The sequence below is a fragment of the Gorilla gorilla genome, chromosome 10, assembly GCF_029281585.2.
Source record: "Gorilla gorilla gorilla isolate KB3781 chromosome 10, NHGRI_mGorGor1-v2.1_pri, whole genome shotgun sequence".
NCBI classification, from domain to species: Eukaryota; Metazoa; Chordata; class Mammalia; order Primates; family Hominidae; genus Gorilla; species Gorilla gorilla.
Window position 1 is genome coordinate 149,592,088 of NC_073234.2, and position 20,931 is coordinate 149,613,018.

Below are 20,931 nucleotides of genomic sequence, written 5' to 3' on the forward strand. Positions count from 1 at the left end.
TTATACAGATGGTGGTGTAGATATTTCCATGGTTATAGAGATAGGGATGTTGTTATTTCCATGTTAATAGGCATAGGTTTGTAGATGTTTCCATGTTTATAGAGATAGAGGTGTAGATATTTCCTTGTTTATACATATAGCGGTGTAGATATTTCCATGTTTACAGAAATAGCGGTGTAGACATTTCCATGTTTATAGAGAGAGCGGTGTAGATATTTCCATGTTCATACAGATGGCGGTGTAGATATTTCCCTGTTTATACAGATGGCGGTGTAGATATTTCCATGTTTATAGAGAAGGAGGTGTAGATATTTCCATGTTTATACAGATAGCGGTGTAGATATTTCCATGTTTATACAGATAGCTGAGAAGTTATTTCCATCTTTATACAGATGGCGGCATAGTTTTTTCCATGTTCATACAGATGGCGGTGTAGATATTTCCAGGTTTTTACAGATGGTGGTGTAGATATTTCCACATTTATATAGATGGCGGTGAAGGTATTTCCATGTTTATAGAAATGGCGGTGTAGATATTTCCATGTTTATCCAGATGGCAGTGTAGATATTTCCATGTTTATACAGATGGCGGCATAGATATTTCCATGCTTATACAGATGGCGGTGTAGATATTTCCATTTTTATTCAGATGGCGTTGTAGATATTTCCATGTTCATACAGATGGCCGTGTAGATATTTCCATCTTTATACAGATGGCGGTGTAGATATATCCATGTTTATACAGATGGCGGTGCAGATATTTCCATGTTTATACAGATGGCAGTGTAGATATTTCCATGTTTATAGAGATGGCGGTGTAGATATTTCCATGTTTGTAGAGATAGCGGTGTAGTTATTTCCATGTTAATGGGCATAGCGGTGTAGATATTTCCATGTTTATAGAGATAGAGGTGTAGATATTTCCTTGTTTATAGAGATAGCGGTGTAGAGATTTCCATGTTTATAGAGATAGCGGTGTAGACATTTTCACGTTTATACAGATAGCGTTGTAGATATTTCCATGTTTACTCAGATAGCTGTGTAGATATTTCCATGTTTATAGAGATAGAGGTGTAGATATTTCCTTATTTATACAGATAGCGGTGTAGATATTTCCATGTTCATACATATAGCCATGTAGATATTTCCATGTTTTAAGAAATAGCGGTGTTGGTATTTCCATGTTCATACAGATGGAGGTTTAGATATTTCCATCTTTATACAGATAGCCGTGTGGATATTTCCATGTTTATACACATAACGGTGTAGATATGTCCATGTTTACACAGATAACGATGTAGATATTTCCATGTTTATACAGAGAGCGGTGTAGATACTTCCATGTTTACACAGATAGCGGAGTAGATATTTCCTTGCTTACACAGATAACGATGTAGATATTTCCATGTTTATACAGAGAGCGGTGTAGATATATCCACGTTTATAGATATAGCGGTGTAGATATTTACATGTTCATACAGATGGCTTTGTAGATATTTCCATGTTTATACAGATAGCGGTGTAGATATTTCCGTGTTTCTACAGATAGCAGGGTAGATATTTCCATGTTTCTACACTTGGCGGTGTAGATATTCCCATGTTTACACAGATAGCGGTGTACATATTTCCATGTTTATGCAGTTACCGGTGTAGATATTTCCACGTTTATGCAGATAGCGGTGTGGATATTTCCATGTTCATACAGATAGCAGTGTAGATATTTCCATGTTCCTACAGGTCGCGGTGTAGATATTTCCATGTTTACACAGATAGCGGTGTAGATATTTCCATGTTTATACTGATAGCGGTGTAGATGTTTTCATGTTTACAGATTGCTGTGTACTTATTTCCATGTTTATACTGATTGCGGTGTATGTATTTCCATGTTTAAACAGATAGCGGTGTAGATATTTCCACGTTTATAGAGATAGCGGTGTAGACATTTCCATCTTTATACACATAACGGTGTAGATGTTTCCATGTTTTTAGAGATAGCCATGTAGATATTTCCATGTTCCTACAGTTGGTGGTGTAGATATCTCCATGTTTACACAGATAGCGGTGTACATATTTCCAAGTTTATGCAGGTAGCGGTGTAGATATTTCCACTTTTATGCAGATAGTGGCGTAGATATTTCCATGTTTATACAGATAGCGGTGTAGATATTTCCACGTTTAAACAGATAGCAGTGTAGATATTTCGATCTTTATACACATAATGTTGTAGATATTTCCATGTTTTAAGAAATAGCGGTGTAGATATTTCCATGTTTACACAGATAGCGGTGTAGATATTTCCATGTTTACACAGATAGCGGTGTAGATATTTCTATGCTCATAGAGATAGCGGTGTAAATATTTCCATGTTTATACAGATAGAGGTGTAGATATTTCAATGTTTATACAGACGACGGTGTAGATATTTCCATGTTTATACGGAACGCGTTGTAGATATTTCCATGTTTATAGAGATGATGGTGTAGATATTTCCATGTTTATACAGATAGCTGTGTACATATTTACAATTGTATACAAATGGCGGTGTAGATATTTCCAGGTTTTACAGATGGTGGTGAAGATATTTCCATCCTTATACAGATGGCGGTGTAGATATTTCCATGTTCATACAGATGGAGGTGTAGATATTTCCATGTTTATACAGATGGCGGTGTAGATATTTCCATCTCTATAAGGATGGCGGTGTACATATTTCTATGTTCATACAGATGGCGGTGTAGATATTTCCATGTTTTTAGACATGGCGGTGTAGATATTTCCATGTTTACACAGATAGCGGTGTAGATATTTCCAAGTTTATGCAGATAGCGGTGTAGATATTTCCACATTTATGCAGATAGCGGTGTAGATATTTCCATGTTTATAAAGAAACCGTTGTGGGTATTTCCATGTTTCTACAGAGGGCGGTGTAGATATTTACATGTTTATAGAGTTGGCGGTTTAGACATTTCCATGTTGATACAGATGGCGGTGTAGATATTTCCATGTTTATACAGATAGCGGTGTAGATATTTCCATGTTTATACAGAAACCGGTGTAGATATTTCCATGTTCCTACAAATCGCGCTGTAGATATTTCCATGTATATAGAGATGGCGGTTTAGACATTTCCATCTTCGTACAGATGGCGGTGTAGATATTTCCATGTTTATACAGATACCAGTGTAGGTATTTCCATCTTCATACATATAACGGTGTAGATATTTCCATGTTTATACAGGTGGCGGTGTAGATATTTCCATACTCATACAGATGGCGTCGTAGATATTTCCATGTTTATAGAGATAGCGGTGTAGGTATTTCCATGTTTACACAGATAGCGGGTTAGATATTTCCATGTTTATACAGATAGCGGTGTAGATATTTCCATGTGTATACAGATAATGGTGAAGATATTTACATGTTCCTACAGATGGCTGTGTAGATATTTCCATGTTTATATAGATAGCAGTGTAGTTATTTCCATGTGTAAAGAGATAGCTGTGTAGATATTTCCATGTATATGCAGATAGCAGTGTAGATATTTCCATTTTCATGCAGATAGCGGTGTAGATATTTCCATGTTCATCCAGATAGCGGTGTAGATATTTCCATGTTCATCCAGATGGCTGTGTAGATATATCCATGTTCATACAAATGGCGGTGTAGATATTTCCATGTTCATACAGATAGCAGTGCAGATATTTCCATTTTCATGCAGATAGCGGTGTAGATACTTCCATGTTCATACAGATAGCGTTGTAGATATTTCCATGTTCATACAGATAGCAGTGTAGCTATTTCCATGTTCATACAGATAACGGTGTAGCTATTTCCATGTTCATACAGATTGCAGTGTAGGTATTTCCATCTTCATACATATAACGGTGTAGATATTTCCATGTTTATACAGGTGGCGGTGTAGATATTTCCATACTCATACAGATGGCGTCGTAGATATTTCCATGTTTATAGAGATAGCGGTGTAGGTATTTCCATGTTTACACAGATAGCGGGTTAGATATTTCCATGTTTATACAGATAGCGGTGTAGATATTTCCATGTGTATACAGATAATGGTGAAGATATTTACATGTTCCTACAGATGGCTGTGTAGATATTTCCATGTTTATATAGATAGCAGTGTAGATATTTCTGTGTTTTTAGAGATAGCCGTGTATATATTTCCATGTTCCTACAGTTTGCGGTGTAAATATTTCCATGTTTACACAGATAGGGGTGTAGATATTTCAAAGTTTATGCAGATAGCGGTGTAGATATTTCCACTTTTATGCGGATAGCGGTGTAGATATTTCCATGTTTATACAGAAAGCGGTCTAGATATTTCCATGTTCCTACAGAAGGTGCTGTAGATATTTCCATGTTTATGGAGTTGGCGGTTTAGACATTTCCATGTTCATGCAGATGGCGATATAGATATTTCCATGTTTATACAGATAGCGGTGCAGATATTTCCATCTTTATACAGATAACGGAGTAGATATTTCCATGTTTATACAGATGGCGGTGTAGATATTTCCATGCTCATACATATGGCTTTGTAGATATTTCCAATTTTATAGAGATAGCGGTGTAGATATTTCCATGTATACACAGATAGCGGTGTAGATATTTCCATGTTCATAGAGATATCGGTGTAGATATTTCCAAGTTATCACAGATAGTGGTGTAGATATTTCCATGTTTACACAGATAGCGGTGTAGATATTTCCATGTTTATACAGATAGCGGTGTAGATATTTCCATGTGTATACAGATAACGGTGTAGATATTTACATATTCCTACAGATGGTTGTGTAGATATTTATATGTTTATACAGATTGCGGAGTAGATATTTCCATGTTTATAGAGATTGCGGTGTAGATATTTCCATGTTTCTACTGTTGGTGTTGTAGATATCTCCATGTTTACAAAGATAGCGGTGTAGATATTTCCAAGTTTATGAAGAGAGCGGAGTAGATATTTCCAATTTTAGGAGGATAGCGGTGATGATATTTCCATGTTTATGCAGAAAGCGGTGTATATATTTCCATGTTCCTGCAGATGGCTGTGTAGATATTTATATGTTTATACAGATGGCGGTGTAGATATTTCCATGTTCATACAGATGGCAATGTAGATATTTCCATGTTTATGGAGATGGCGGTGTAGATATTTCCATGTTTATGGAGATAACGGTGTAGTTATTTCCATGTTAATAGGCATAGCGGTGTAGATATTTCCATGTTTATAGAGATAGCGGTGTAGACATTTCCACATTTATACAGATAGTGGTGTAGATATTTAAAGGTTCATACAGATGGTGGTGTAGATATTTCCACCCTTATACAGATAGCGGTGTAAATATTTCCATGTTTACACAGATAGCGGTGTAGATAATTCCATGTGTATACAGGTAACGGTGCAGATATTTACATATTCCTTCAGATGGCTGTGTAGATATTTCCATGTTTACACAGATAGCGGATTAGATATTTCCATGTTTATACAGATAGCGGTGTAGATATTTCCATGTGTATACAGATAATGGTGAAGATATTTACATGTTCCTACAGATGGCTGTGTAGATATTTCCATGTTTATACAGATAGAAGTGTAGATATTTCCGTGTTTTTAGAGATAGCCGTGTACATATTTCCATGTTCCTACAGTTCGTGGTGTAAATATTTCCATGTTTACACAGATAGGGGTGTAGATATTTCAAAGTTTATGCAGATAGCGGTGTAGATATTTCCATGTTTATAGAGATAGCGGTGTAGGTATTTCCATGTTTACACAGATAGCGGTGTAGATATTTCCATGTTTACACAGATAGCTTTGTAGGTATTTCCATGTTTATACAGATAGCGGTGTAGATATTTCCATGCTTATAGAGATAGCGGTGTAGATATTTCCAGGTTTCTCCAGATTGCAGTGTAGATATTTCCACGTTTATATAGATGGCTGTGTAGATATTTCCATGTTTATAGAGATAGCGGTGTAGATATTTCCATGTTTACACAGATCATTGGTGTAGATATTTCCATGTTTACACAGATAGCGGTGTAGATATTTCCATGTTCATACAGTTAGCAGTTTAGATAATTCCATGTGTATACAGATAACGGTGTAGATATTTACATATTCCTACAGATGGCTGTGGAGATATTTCCATGTTTGTACAGATAGCGGTGTATATATTTCCATGTTTACACAGATAGCGGTGTAGATATTTCCATGTTTCCATAGATAGCAGAGTAGATATTTCTATGTTTATACAGATAGCGGTGTAGATATTTCCATTAGTATACAGATAATGGTATAGATATTTACATGTTCCTACAGATGGCTGTGTTGATATTTCCATGGTTATACAGATAACAGTGTAGATATTTCCCTGTTTTTAGAGATAGCCGTGTATATATTTCCATGTTCCTACAGTTGGTGGTGTTGATATTTCCATGTTTACACAGATAGCGGTGTAGATATTTCAAAGTTTATGCAGATAGCGGTGTTGATATTTCCACTTTTAAGCAGATAGCGGTGTAGATACATCCATGTTTATATAGAAAGCGGTCTAGATATTTCCATGTTCCTACAGAAGGTGCTGTAGATATTTCCATGTTCATAGAGTTGGCGGTTTAGACATTTCCATGTTCATACAGATGGCAATGTAGATATTTCCATGTTTATACAGATAGCAGTGAAGATATTTCCATCTTTATACACATAAGGGTGTAGATATTTCCATGTTTATACAGATGGCGGTGTACATATTTCCATGCTCATACATATGGCGGTGTAGATATTTCCATGTTTATAGAGAGCGGTGTAGATATTTCCAAGTTTACACAGATAGCGTTGTAGATATTTCCAAGTATATGCAGATAGCGGTGGAGATATTTCCACTTTTATGCATATATCGGTGTAGATATTTCCATGTTTATACAGAAGGCGGTGTAGATATTTCCATGTTCCTACAGATGGCGCTGTAGATATTTCCATGTTTATAGAGTTGGAGGTTTAGACATTTCCATGTTCATACAGATGGCGGTGAAGATATATCCATGTTGATACAGATAGCAGTGTAGATGTTTCTATCTTTATGCACATAACGTTGTAGATATTACCATGTTTATACAGATGGCGGTGTAGATATTTAAATACTGATACAGATTTCGGTGTAGATATTTCCAGGTTTATAGAGATAGCGGTGTAGGTATTTCCATGTTTACACAGATAGCGATGTAGATATTTCCATGTTTACACAGAAAGCGCTGTAAATATTTCAATGTTCATACAGATAGCAGTGTAGATATTTCCATCTTTATAGAGATATCGGTGTAGATATTTCCAGGTTTGTTCAGATCGCAGTGTAGATATTTCCATGTTTATATAGATGGCTGTGTAGATATTTCCATGTTTACACAGATAGCGGTGTAGATATTTCCATGTTTACACAGATAGCGGTGTAGATATTTCCATGTATATACACATAGCGGTGTAGGTATTTCCATATTTATAGAGTTGGCGGTGTAGATATTTCCATGTTCATACAGATGGCAGTGAAGATATTTCCATGTTTATAGAGATAGCGGTGTAGATATTTCCGTGTTTACACAGATAGCAGTGTAGATGTTTCCATGTTTATACAGATAGCGGTGTAGATATTTCCATATTTATAGAGTTGGCGGTGTAGATATTTCCATGTTCATACAGATGGCGGTGTAGATATTTCCATGTTTATATAGTTGGCAGTGTAGATAGTTCCATGTTCATACAGATGGCGGTGAAGATATTTCCATGTTTATACACATGACTGTGTACATATTTCCAAGTTTTAAGAGATAGCGGTGTAGATATTTCCGTGTTTACACAGATAGCGGTGTAGATATTTCCATGTTTACACAGATAGCGGTGTAGATATTTCCATGTTTATACTGATAGCGGTGTAGATATTTCCATGTGTATACAGATAACGGTGTAGATATTTACATATTCCTACAAATGGCTGTGTAGATATTTATATGTTCATACAGATTGCGGAGTAGATATTTCCATGTTTATAGAGATAGCGGTGTAGATATTTCCATGTTTCTACAGCTGGTGGTGTAGAGGTTTCCATGTTTACACAGGTAGTGGTGCAGATATTTCCAAGTTTATGCAGATAGCGGTGGAGATATTTCCACTTTTATGGAGATAGCGGTGTAGATATTTCCATGTTTATACAGAAAGCGGTGTAGATATTTCCATGTTCCTACAAATGGCGCTGTAGATATTTCCGTGTTTGTAGAGTTGGCGGTTTAGACATTTCCATCTTCGTACAGATGGCGGTGTAGATATTTCCATGTTTATACAGCTAGCAGTGTAGATAATTCCATCTTCATACACATAACGGTGTAGATATTTCCATGTTTATACAGGTCGTGGTGTAGATATTTCCATACTCATACAGATGGCGTTGTAGATGTTTCCATGTTTATAGAGATAGCGGTGTAGGTATTTCCATGTTTATACAGATAGCTGTGTAGTTATTTCCATCTTTAAACAGACGGCAGTGTAGATATATCCATGTTTATACAAATGGCGGTGTAGATATTTCCATGTTTATACAGATGGCAGTGTAGATATTTCCATGTTTATAGAGATGTCGGTGTAGATATTTCCATGTTTATACAGATGGAGGTGTAGATATTTCCATGTTTATACAGATGGCGGTGTAGATATTTCCATGTTTATAAAGATGGTGGTGTAGATATTTCCATGTTTATACAGATAGCGGTGTAGATTTTTCCATGTTTATACAGATGGCGGTGTAGATATTTCCATGTTTATAGAGATAGCGGTGTAGTTATTTCCATGTTAATAGGCATAGCGGTGTAGATATTTCCATGTTTATAGAGATAGAGGTGTAGATATTTCCTTGTTTATGCAGATAGCGGTGTAGATATTTCCACGTTTATAGAGCTAGTGGTGTACGCATTTCAACGTTTATACAGATTGCGGTGTAAATATTTCCATGTTCATACACATTGTGGTGTAGATATTTCCATCCTTATACAGATAGCGGTGTAGATATTTCCATGTTTATACAGATGGCGGTGTAGATATTTCCATCTCTGTACAGATAGTGGTGTACATATTTCCATGTTCATACAGATGGCGGTGTAGATATTTCCATGTTTATAGACATGGCGGTGTAGTTATTTCCAGGTTTATTCTGATAGTGGTGTAGATATTTCCATGTTTATACAGTTAGCTCTGCAGATAATTCCATCGTTATACTGATGGTAGTGTAGATATTTCCATGTTTATAGAGATGGCGGTGTAGATTTTTCCATGTTTATGGAGATAGCGGTGTAGTTATTTCCATGTTAATAGGCATAGCGTTGTAGATTTTTCCATGTTTATAGAGATAGAGTTGTATATATTTCCTTGTTTATACAGATAGCCGTGTAGATATTTCCAGGTTTATACAGATGCTGGTGAAGATATGTCGATCCTTCTACAGATAGAGGTGTAGATATTTCCATGTTTTTACAGATGGCAGTGTAGACATTTCCATCTTTATACACATGGCGGTGTAGTTATTTCCATGTTCATACAGATGGCGATGTAGATATTTCCATGTTTATAGAGATGGTGGTGTAGATATTTCCATGTTTATACAGATGGCGGTGAAGATATTTTCAACTTTATACAGATGGCGGTTAGATATTTCTATCCTTATACAGATTCCGTGGTAGATAATTCCATGTTCATACACATGTCGGTGTAGATGTTTCCATCTTTATACAGATGACATTGTAGATATTTCCATGTTTACACATATGGCAGTGTAGTTATTTCCATCTTTATACAGATGCCGGTGTAGATATATCCATGTTCATACAAATGGCGGTGTAGCTATTTCCATGTTTATAGAGATGGCGGTGTAGATCTTTCCATGTTTATCCGGATGGCGGTGTAGATATTTCCATGTTTATAGAGATGGCGGTGTAGGTGTTTCCTTGTTCATACAGATAGCAGTGTAGATATTTCCATGTCTATAGAGATAGCAGTGTATACATTTCCACATTTATGTAGATAGCGGTGTAGATATTTCCAGGTTCTACGGATGGTGGTGTAGATATTTCCATCCTTCTACTGATAGCGGTGTAGATATTTCCATGTTTATTCAGATGGCAGTGTAGATATTTCCATGTTCATACAGATGGTGGTGTAGATATTTCCATCTTTATACAGATGGTGGTGTAGTTATTTCCATGTTCATACAGATGGCGGTGTAGATATTTCCATGTTTGTGGAGATAGCGGTGTAGATATTTACATGTTTATACAGGTGGCAGTGTAGATATTTCCATCTTTATAGAGATGGCGGTGTAGATATTTCCATGTTCATACACAAGGTGGTGTAGTTATTTCCATATTTATACAGATGGCGGTGTAGATATTTCCATGTTTATACAGATGGCAGTGTAGGCATTTCCATGTTTATAGAGATGGCGGTTTAGATATTTCCATGTTTATACAGATAGCTGTGTAGATATTTCCATGTTTGTACAGACGGCAGTGTAGATATATCCATGTTTATACAAATGGCAGTGTAGATATTTCCATGTTTATACAGATGGCAGTGTAGATATTTCCATGTTTATAGAGATGGCGGTGTAGATATTTCCATGTTTATAGAGATAGCGGTGTAGATATTTCCATGTATATAGGCATTGCAGTGTAGATATTTCCATGTTTATAGAGATAGCAGTGTAGTTATTTTCATGTAAATAGGGATTGTGGTGTAGATATTTCCATGTTTATAGAGATATAGTTGTAGATATTTCCTTGTTTATACAGGTAGCGGTGTAGATATTTCCATGTATATAGAGATAGCGGTGTAGACATTTCCAAGTTTATAAAGATGGCGGAGTAGATATTTCCAGGTTCATACAGATTGCGCTGTAGATATTTCCATCCTTATACAGATAGCGGTGTAGATATTTCCATGTTTATAGAGATGGCGGAGTAGATTTTTCCATGTTTATAGAGATGGCGGTGTAGATATTTCCATGTTTATACAGATGGTGTTGTAGGTATTTCCATGTTCATAGAGATGGCGGTGTAGATATTTCCATGTTTATACAGATAGCTGTGTAGATATCTCTATCTTTATACAGATGGCGGTGTAGATATTTCCATGTTCATACAGATGGCGGTGTAGATTTTTCCATTTTTATAGAGATGGCCGTATAGGTATTTCCATGTTTATAGAGATGGCGGTGTAGTTATTTCCATGTTAAAAGGCATAGGGGTGTGGATATTTTCATTTTCATAGAGATATAGGATTAGATATTTCCTTGTTTATATAAATAGCGGTGTAGATACTTCCATATTTATAGGGATAGCGGTGTAGACATTTCCACGTTTATATAGATAGCGGTGTAGATATTTCTAGGTTCATACAGATGGTCGTGTAGATATTTCCATATTTATACAGATAACGGTGTAGATATTTCCAAGTTTATGCAGATGGCGGTGTAGATATTTCCAACTTTATACAGCTGGCGTTGTAGTTATTTCCATGTTCATACAGATGGCGGTGTAGATATTTCCATGTTTATAGGGATGGCGGTTTAGATATTTCCATGTTTATACAGATGGCGGTGTAGATATTTCCATGTTTATAGAGATGTCGGACTAGATATTTCCATGTTTATACAGATGTTGGTGTAGATATTTCCATGTTTATACAGATGGCGGTGTAGATATTTCCATGTTTATACAGATGGTGGTGTAGATATTTCCATGTTTATACAGATGGCGGTGAAGATATTTTCAACTTTATACAGATGGCGGTGTAGATATTTTTATCCTTATACAGATTCCGTGGTAGATAATTCCATGTTCATACACATGTCGGTGTAGATGTTTCCATCTTTATACAGATGACATTGTAGATATTTCCATGTTTACACATATGGCAGTGTAGTTATTTCCATCTTTATACAGATGCCGGTGTAGATATATCCATGTTCATACAAATGGCGGTGTAGCTATTTCCATGTTTATAGAGATGGCGGTGTAGATCTTTCCATGTTTATCCAGATGGCGGTGTAGATATTTCCATGTTTATAGAGATGGTGGTGTAGATGTTTCCTTGTTCATACAGATAGCAGTGTAGATATTTCCATGTCTATAGAGATAGCAGTGTATACATTTCCACATTTATGTAGATAGCGGTGTAGATATTTCCAGGTTCTACGGATGGTGGTGTAGATATTTCCATCCTTCTACTGATAGCGGTGTAGATATTTCCATGTTTATTCAGATGGCAGTGTAGATATTTCCATGTTCATACAGATGGTGGTGTAGATATTTCCATCTTTATACAGATGGTGGTGTAGTTATTTCCATGTTCATACAGATGGCGGTGTAGATATTTCCATGTTTGTGGAGATAGCGGTGTAGATATTTACATGTTTATACAGGTGGCAGTGTAGATATTTCCATCTTTATAGAGATGGCGGTGTAGATATTTCCATGTTCATACACAAGGTGGTGTAGTTATTTCCATATTTATACAGATGGCGGTGTAGATATTTCCATGTTTATACAGATGGCAGTGTAGGCATTTCCATGTTTATAGAGATGGCGGTTTAGATATTTCCATGTTTATACAGATAGCTGTGTAGATATTTCCATGTTTGTACAGACGGCAGTGTAGATATATCCATGTTTATACAAATGGCAGTGTAGATATTTCCATGTTTATACAGATGGCAGTGTAGATATTTCCATGTTTATAGAGATGGCGGTGTAGATATTTCCATGTTTATAGAGATAGCGGTGTAGATATTTCCATGTATATAGGCATTGCAGTGTAGATATTTCCATGTTTATAGAGATAGCAGTGTAGTTATTTTCATGTAAATAGGGATTGTGGTGTAGATATTTCCATGTTTATAGAGATATAGTTGTAGATATTTCCTTGTTTATACAGATAGCGGTGTAGATATTTCCATGTATATAGAGATAGCGGTGTAGACATTTCCAAGTTTATAAAGATGGCGGAGTAGATATTTCCAGGTTCATACAGATTGCGCTGTAGATATTTCCATCCTTATACAGATAGCGGTGTAGATATTTACATGTTTATAGAGATGGCGGAGTAGATTTTTCCATGTTTATAGAGATGGCGGTGCAGATATTTCCATGTTTATACAGATGGCGGTGTAGATATTTCCATCTTCGTACACAAGGCGGTGTAGATATTTCCATCTTTATACAGATGGCGGTGTAGATATTTCCATGTTTATACAGATGGCGGTGTAGGTATTTCCATGTTTATAGAGATGGTGGTGTAGATATTTCCATGTTTATACAGATGGTAGTGTAGTTATATCATTGTTTATACAAATGGCGGTGTAGATATTTCCATGTTTATACAGATGGCAGTGTAGATATTTCCATGTTCATAGAGATGGCGGTGTAGATATTTCCATGTTTATTGAGATAGCGGTGTATTTATTTCCATGTAAATAGGCATAGCGGTGTAGATATTTCCATGTTTATTGAGATAGAGGTGTAGATATTTCCTAGTTTAAACAGATAGCGGTGTAGATATTTCCATGTTTATAGAGATGGCGGTGTAGATATTTCCATGTTTATACAGATAGCGGTGTAGATATTTCCATGTTTATACAGAGAGCTGTGTAGATATTTCCATCTTTATACAAATGGCGGTGTAGATATTTCCATGTTTATATAGATGGCGGTGTAGATATTTCCATCTTTATACAGATGGCGGTGTAGGTATTTCCATGTTTATAGAGATGGCGGTGTAGATATTTCCATGTTTATAGAGATAGCGGTGTAGTTATTTACATGTCAATAGGCATAGCAGTGTAGATATTTCCATGTTTATAGAGATAGAGGTGTAGATATTTCCTTGTTTATACAGATAGCGGTGTAGTTATTTCCATGTTTATAGAGATATAGGTGTAGACATTGCCATGTTTATACAGATAGCGGTGTAGATATTTCCATGTTTATAGAGATAGCGGTGTAGACATTTCCACGTTTATACAGTAAGCGGTGTAGATATATCCATGTTCATACAGATGGCGGTGTAGATATTTCCATCCTTATACAGATAGCGGTGTATATATTTCCAAGTTTAAACAGACAGCGGTGTAGATATTTCCACGTTTATGTAGATGGCGGTGTAGATATTTCCGTGTTTATAGAGATAACGTTGTAGTTATTTCAGTGTTAGTAGGCATAGCGTTGTGGATATTTCCATTTTTATAGAGACAGTGGTGTAGACGTTTCCTTGTTTATACAGATAGCAGTGTAGATATTTCCATGTTTATAGAGATAGCGGTGTAGACATTTCCAAATTTATACAGATAGTGGTGAGGATATTTAAAGGTTCATACAGATGTTGGTGTAGATATTTCCATCCTTATACAGATAGCGGTGTAGATATTTCCATGTTTATACAGATGGCGGTGTAGATATTTCCATCTTTATACAGATGGCGGTGTAGATATTTCCATGTTCATAGAGATGGCGGTATAGATATTTCCATGTTTATAGAGATAGCGGTGTAGATATTTCCATGTTTATACAGATGGCGGTGTAGATATTTCCATCTGTATACAGATGGCGGTGTACATATTTCCATGTTCATACAGATGGCGGTGTAGATATTTCCATGTTTTTAGACATGGCGGTGTGGACATTTCCATGTTTATACAGATAGCAGTATAGATATTTCCATGTTTATACAGTTAGCTGTGTAGGTATTTCCATCGTTATACAGATGGCGGTGTAGATATTTCCATGTTTATAGAGATGGTGGTGTAGATATTTCCATGTTTATACAGATAGCGGTGAAGATATTTCCATGTTTATACAGATTGCTGTGTAGATATTTACATCTTTATACAAATGGTGGTGTAGATATTTCCATATTTATGCAGATGGCGGTGTAGATATTTCCATGTTTATACAGATGGCGGTGTAGATATTTCCATGTTTATAGAGATAGCGGTGTAGTTATTTCCATGTTAATAGGCATAGCGGTGTAGATATTTCCATGTTTATACAGATGGCGGTGTAGATATTTCCATTTTTATAGAGATGGCGGTGTAGATATTTCCATGTTTATAGAGATAGCGGTGTAGTTATTTCCATGTTAATAGGCATAGCGGTGGAGATATTTCCATGTTTATAGAGACAGAGGTGTAGGTATTTCCTTGTTTATACAGATAGCAGTGTAGATATTTCCATGTTTATAGAGATAGCGGTGTAGACATTTCCACATTTATACAGATAGTGGTGAGGATATTTAAAGGTTCATACAGATGGTGGTGTAGATATTTCCATCCTTATACAGATAGCGGTGTAGATATTTCCATGTTTGTACAGATGGCGGTGTAGATATTTCCATCTTTATACAGATGGCGGTGTAGATATTTCCATGTTTACAGAAATAGAGGTGTAGATATTTCCTTGTTTAAAGAGATATCGGTGTAGATATTTCCATGTTTATACAGATGGCGGTGTAGATATTTCCATCTCTATACGGATGGCGGTGTACATATTTCCATGTTCATACAGGTGGCGGTGTAGATATTTCCATGTTTATAGACATGGTGGTGTAGATATTTCCATGTTTATACAGATAGTGGTGTAGATATTTCCATGTTTATACAGTTAGCTGTGTAGATATTTCCAGCGTTTTACAGATGGCCGTGTAGATATTTCCATGTTCATACAGATGGCAGTGTAGATATTTCCAAGTTTATAGAGATGGTGGTGTAGATATTTCCATGTTTATACAGATGGCGGTGTAGATATTTCCATGTTCATACAGATGGCAGTGTAGATATTTCTAAGTTTATAGAGATGGTGGTGTAGATATTTCCATGTTTATACAGATGGCGGTGTAGATATTTCCATGTTTATAGAGATGGCGGTGTAGATATTTCCATGTTTATAGAGATGGCGGTGAAGATATTTACATGTTTATACAGATGGCGGTGTAGATATTTCCATCTCTATACGGATGGCGGTGTACGCATTTCCATGTTCATACAGATGGCGGTGTAGATATTTCCATGATTATAGACATGGCGGTGTAGATATTTCCATCTTTATACAGATGGCGGTGTGTGTATATCCTTGTTTATATAGATGGCATTGTAGATATTTCCATGTTTATACAGATGGCAGTGTAGATATTTCCATGTTTATAGAGATGGCATTGTAAATATTTCCATGTTTATAGAGATCGCGTTATAGTTATTTCCATGATAATAGGCATAGCGGTGTAGATATTTCCAGGTATATAGAGATAGAGGTGTAGACATTGCCACGTTTATACAGATAGCGGTGTAGATATTTCCATGTTTATAGAGATGGCGGTGTAGAAATTTCCATGTTTATGCAGATATCAGTGTAGAAATTTCCATCTTTATACAGATGGTGGTGTAGACACTTCCATCTTTAGACAGATGGCGGTGTAGATATTTCCAGGTTTACACAGATAGCCGTGTAGATATTTCCATGTTTACACAGATAGCGGTGTAGATATTTCCATGTTTATACAGATAGCGGTGTAGATATTTCCATGTTTATAGAGATAGCGGTGAAGAAATTTCCACATTTATACAGATACCGGTGTAGATATTTAAAGGTTCATACAGATGGCGGTGTAGATATTTCCATGTTTATAGAGATGGCGGTGTAGATATTTCCATGCTTATACAGGTGGCGGTGTAGATATTTCCATCTTTATACAGATGGCGGTGCAGATATTTGTATCTTTATTCAGATGGCGGTGTAGATATTTCCATGTTCATACTCAAGGCAGTGTAGATATTTCCGTCTTTATACAGATGGCGGTGTAGATATTTCCATGTTTATAGAGATGGCGGTGTAGATATTTCCATGTTTATACAGATAGCGGTGAAGATATTTCCATGTTTATACAGATAGCTGTGTAGATAATTACATCTTTATACAAGTGGCGGTGTAGATATTTCCATGTTTATACAGATCTCGGTGTAGATATTTCCACGTTTATACAGATGGCGGTGAAGTTATTTCCATGTTTATAGAGATGGCGGTGTAGATATTTCCATGTTTATAGCGAGAGAGGTGTAGTTATTTCCATGTTAATAGGCATAGCGGTGTAGATATTTCCATGTTTATAGAGACAGAGGTGTAGATATTTCCTTGTTTATACAGATAGCGGTGTAGATATTTCCATGTTTATAGAGATAGCGGTGTAGACATTTCCACATTTATACAGAAAGTGGTGTAGATATTTAAAGGTTCATACAGATGGTGGTGTAGATATTTCCATCCTTATACAGATAGCGGTGTAGATATTTCCATGTTTGTACAGATGACGGTGTAGATATTTCCATCTTTATACAGATGGCGGTGTAGATATTTCCATGTTCATAGAGACGGCGGTGTAGATATTTCCATGTTTCTAGAGATAGAGGTGTAGATATTTCCGTGTTTATAGAGATAGCGGTGAAGATATTTACATGTTTATACAGATGGCGGTGTAGATATTTCCATCTGAATACCGATGGCGGTGTACACATTTCCATGTTCATACAGATGGTGGTGTAGATATTTCCATGTTTAAAGACATGGCGGTGTAGATATTTCCATGTTTATACAGATAGCGGTGTAGATATTTCCATGTTTATACAGTTAGCTGTGTAGATATTCCCATCGTTTTACAGATGGCGGTGTAGATATTTCCATGTTCATACAGATGGCAGTGTAGATATTTCCAAGTTTATAGAGATGGTGGTGTAGATATTTCCATGTTTATACAGATGGCGGTGTAGATATTTCCATGTTTATAGAGATGGCGGTGTAGATATTTCCATGTTTATAGAGATGGCGGTGTAGATATTTCCATGTTTTTACAGATAGCGGTGTAGATATTTCCATGTTTATATAGATAGCTGTGTAGATATTTCCATCTTTATACAAATGGTGGTGTAGATATTTCCATGTTTATACAGAAGGCGGTGTAGATATTTCCATCTTTATACTGATGGCGGTGTATATATATCCTTGTTTATATAGATGGCATTGTAGATATTTCCATGTTTATACAGATGGCAGTGTAGATATTTCCATGTTTATAGAGATGGCGTTGTAAATATTTCCATGTTTATAGAGATCGTGTTGTAGTTATTTCCATGATAATAGGCATAGCGGTGTAGATATTTCCATGTTTATAGAGATAGAGGTGTAGACATTGCCACGTTTATACAGATAGCGGTGTAGATATTTCCATGTTTATAGAGATAGCGGTGTAGAAATTTCCATGTTTATACAGATGGTGGTGTAGACATTTCCATCTTTAGACAGATGGAGGTGTAGATATTTCCAGGTTTACACAGATAGCTGTGTAGATATTTCCATGTTTACACAGATAGCGGTGTAGATATTTCCATGTTTATACAGATAGCGGTGTAGATATTTCCATGTTTATAGAGATAGCGGTGAAGACATTTCCGCATTTATACTGATACCGGTGTAGATATTTAAAGGTTTATACAGATGGCGGTGTAGATATTTCCATGTTTATAGAGATGGCGGTGTAGATATTTCCATGCTTATACAGGTGGCGGTGTAGATATTTCCATCTTTATACAGATGGCGGTGCAGATATTTCTATCCTTATACAGATGGCGGTGTAGGTATTTAAATGTTTATACACAAGGCGGTGTAGATATTTCCATCTTTATACAGATGGCGGTGTAGATATTTCCATGTTTATAGAGATGGCGGTGTAGATATTTCCATGTTTATACAGATAGCGGTGAAGATATTTCCATGTTTATACAGATAGCTGTGTAGATATTTACATCTTTATACAAATGGCGGTGTAAATATTTCCATGTTTATACAGATCTCGGTGTAGATATTTCCATGTTTATACAGATGGCGGTGAAGGTATTTCCATGTTTATAGAGATGGCGGTGTAGATATTTCCATGTTTATAGCGATAGAGGTGTAGTTATTTCCATGTTAATAGGCATAGCGGTGTAGATATTTCCATGTTTATAGAGATGGCCGTGTAGATATTTCCATGTTTATAGAGATGGCGGTGTAGATATTTCCGTGTTTATAGAGATAGCGGTGTATTTATTTCCATGTTGATAGGCATAGCGGTGTAGATATTTCCATGTTTATAGAGACAGAGGTGTAGATATTTCCTTGTTTATACAGATAGCGTTGTAGATATTTCCATGTTTATAGAGATAGCGGTGTAGACATTTCCACATTTAAACAGATACTGGTGTAGACATTTAAAGGTTCATACAGATGGTGGTGTAGATATTTCCATCCTTATACAGATAGCGGTTTAGATATTTCCATGTTTGTACAGATGGCTTTGTAGATATTTCCATCTTTATACAGATGGCTATGTAGATATTTCCATGTTCATAGAGAAGGCGGTGTAGATATTTCCATGTTTACAGAGATAGAGGTGTAGATATTTCTCTGTTTATAGAGATAGCGGTGAAGATATTTACATGTTTATACAGATGGCGGTGTAGATATTTCCATCTCTATACGGATGGCGGTGTACGCATTTCCATGTTCATACAGATGGCGGTGTAGATATTTCCATGATTATAGACATGGCGGTGTAGATATTTCCATGTTTATACAGATAGCGGTGTAGATATTTCAATGTTTATACAGTTAGCTGTGTAGATATTTCCAGCATTTTACAGATGGCAGTGTAGATATTTCCATGTTCATACAGATGGCGGTGTAGATATTTCCATGTTTATAGAGATGGCGGTGTAGATATTTCAATGTTTATACTGATGGCGGTGTAGATATTTCCATGTTTATACAGATGGCGGTGTAGATATTTCTATGTTCACAGAGATGGCGGTGTAGACATTTCCATGTTTATAGAGATAGCGTTGTAGATATTTCCATGTTTATACAGATAGCTGTGTAGATATTTCCATCTTTATACAAATGGCGGTGTAGATATTTCCATGTTTATACAGAAGGCGGCGTAGATATTTCCATGTTTATAGAGATGGCGGTGTAGATATTTCCATGTTTATACAGATAGCGGTGAAGATATTTCAATGTTTATACAAATAGCTGTTTAGATATTTACATCTTTATACAAATGGCGGTGTACATATTTCCATGTTCATACAGATGGCAGTGTAGATATTTCCATATTTATAGACATGGCGGTGTAGATATTTCCAAGTTTATTCCGATAGCGGTGTAGATATTTCCATGTTTATACAGTTAGCTGTGTAGATATTTCCATCGTTTTACAGATGGCGGTGTAGATATTTCCATGTTCATACAGATGGCGGTGTAGATATTTCCATGTTTATAGAGATAGCGGTGTAGATATTTCCATGTTTATACACATAGCTGTGTAGATATTTCCATCTTTAAACAAATGTTCGTGTAGATATTTCCATGTTTATACAGAAGGCGGTGTAGATATTTCCATCTTTATACAAATGGCGGTGTATATATATCCTTGTTTATATAGATGGCGGTGTAGATATTTCCATGTTTATACAGATGGCGGTGTAGATATTTCCATGTTTATAGAGATAGCGGTGTAAACATTTCCATATTTATACAGATAGTGGTGTAGATATTTAAAGGTTCATACAGATGGTGGTGTAGATATTTCCATCCTTATACAGATAGCGGTGTAGATATTTCCATGTTTGTACAGATGGCGGTGTAGATATTTCCATCTTTAAACAGATGGCGGTGTAGATATTTCCATGTTTACAGAAATAGAGGTGTAGATATTTCCTTGTTTATAGAGATAGCGGTGTAGATATTTCCATGTTTATATAGATGGCTGTTGTTGATATTTCCATCTCTATACGGA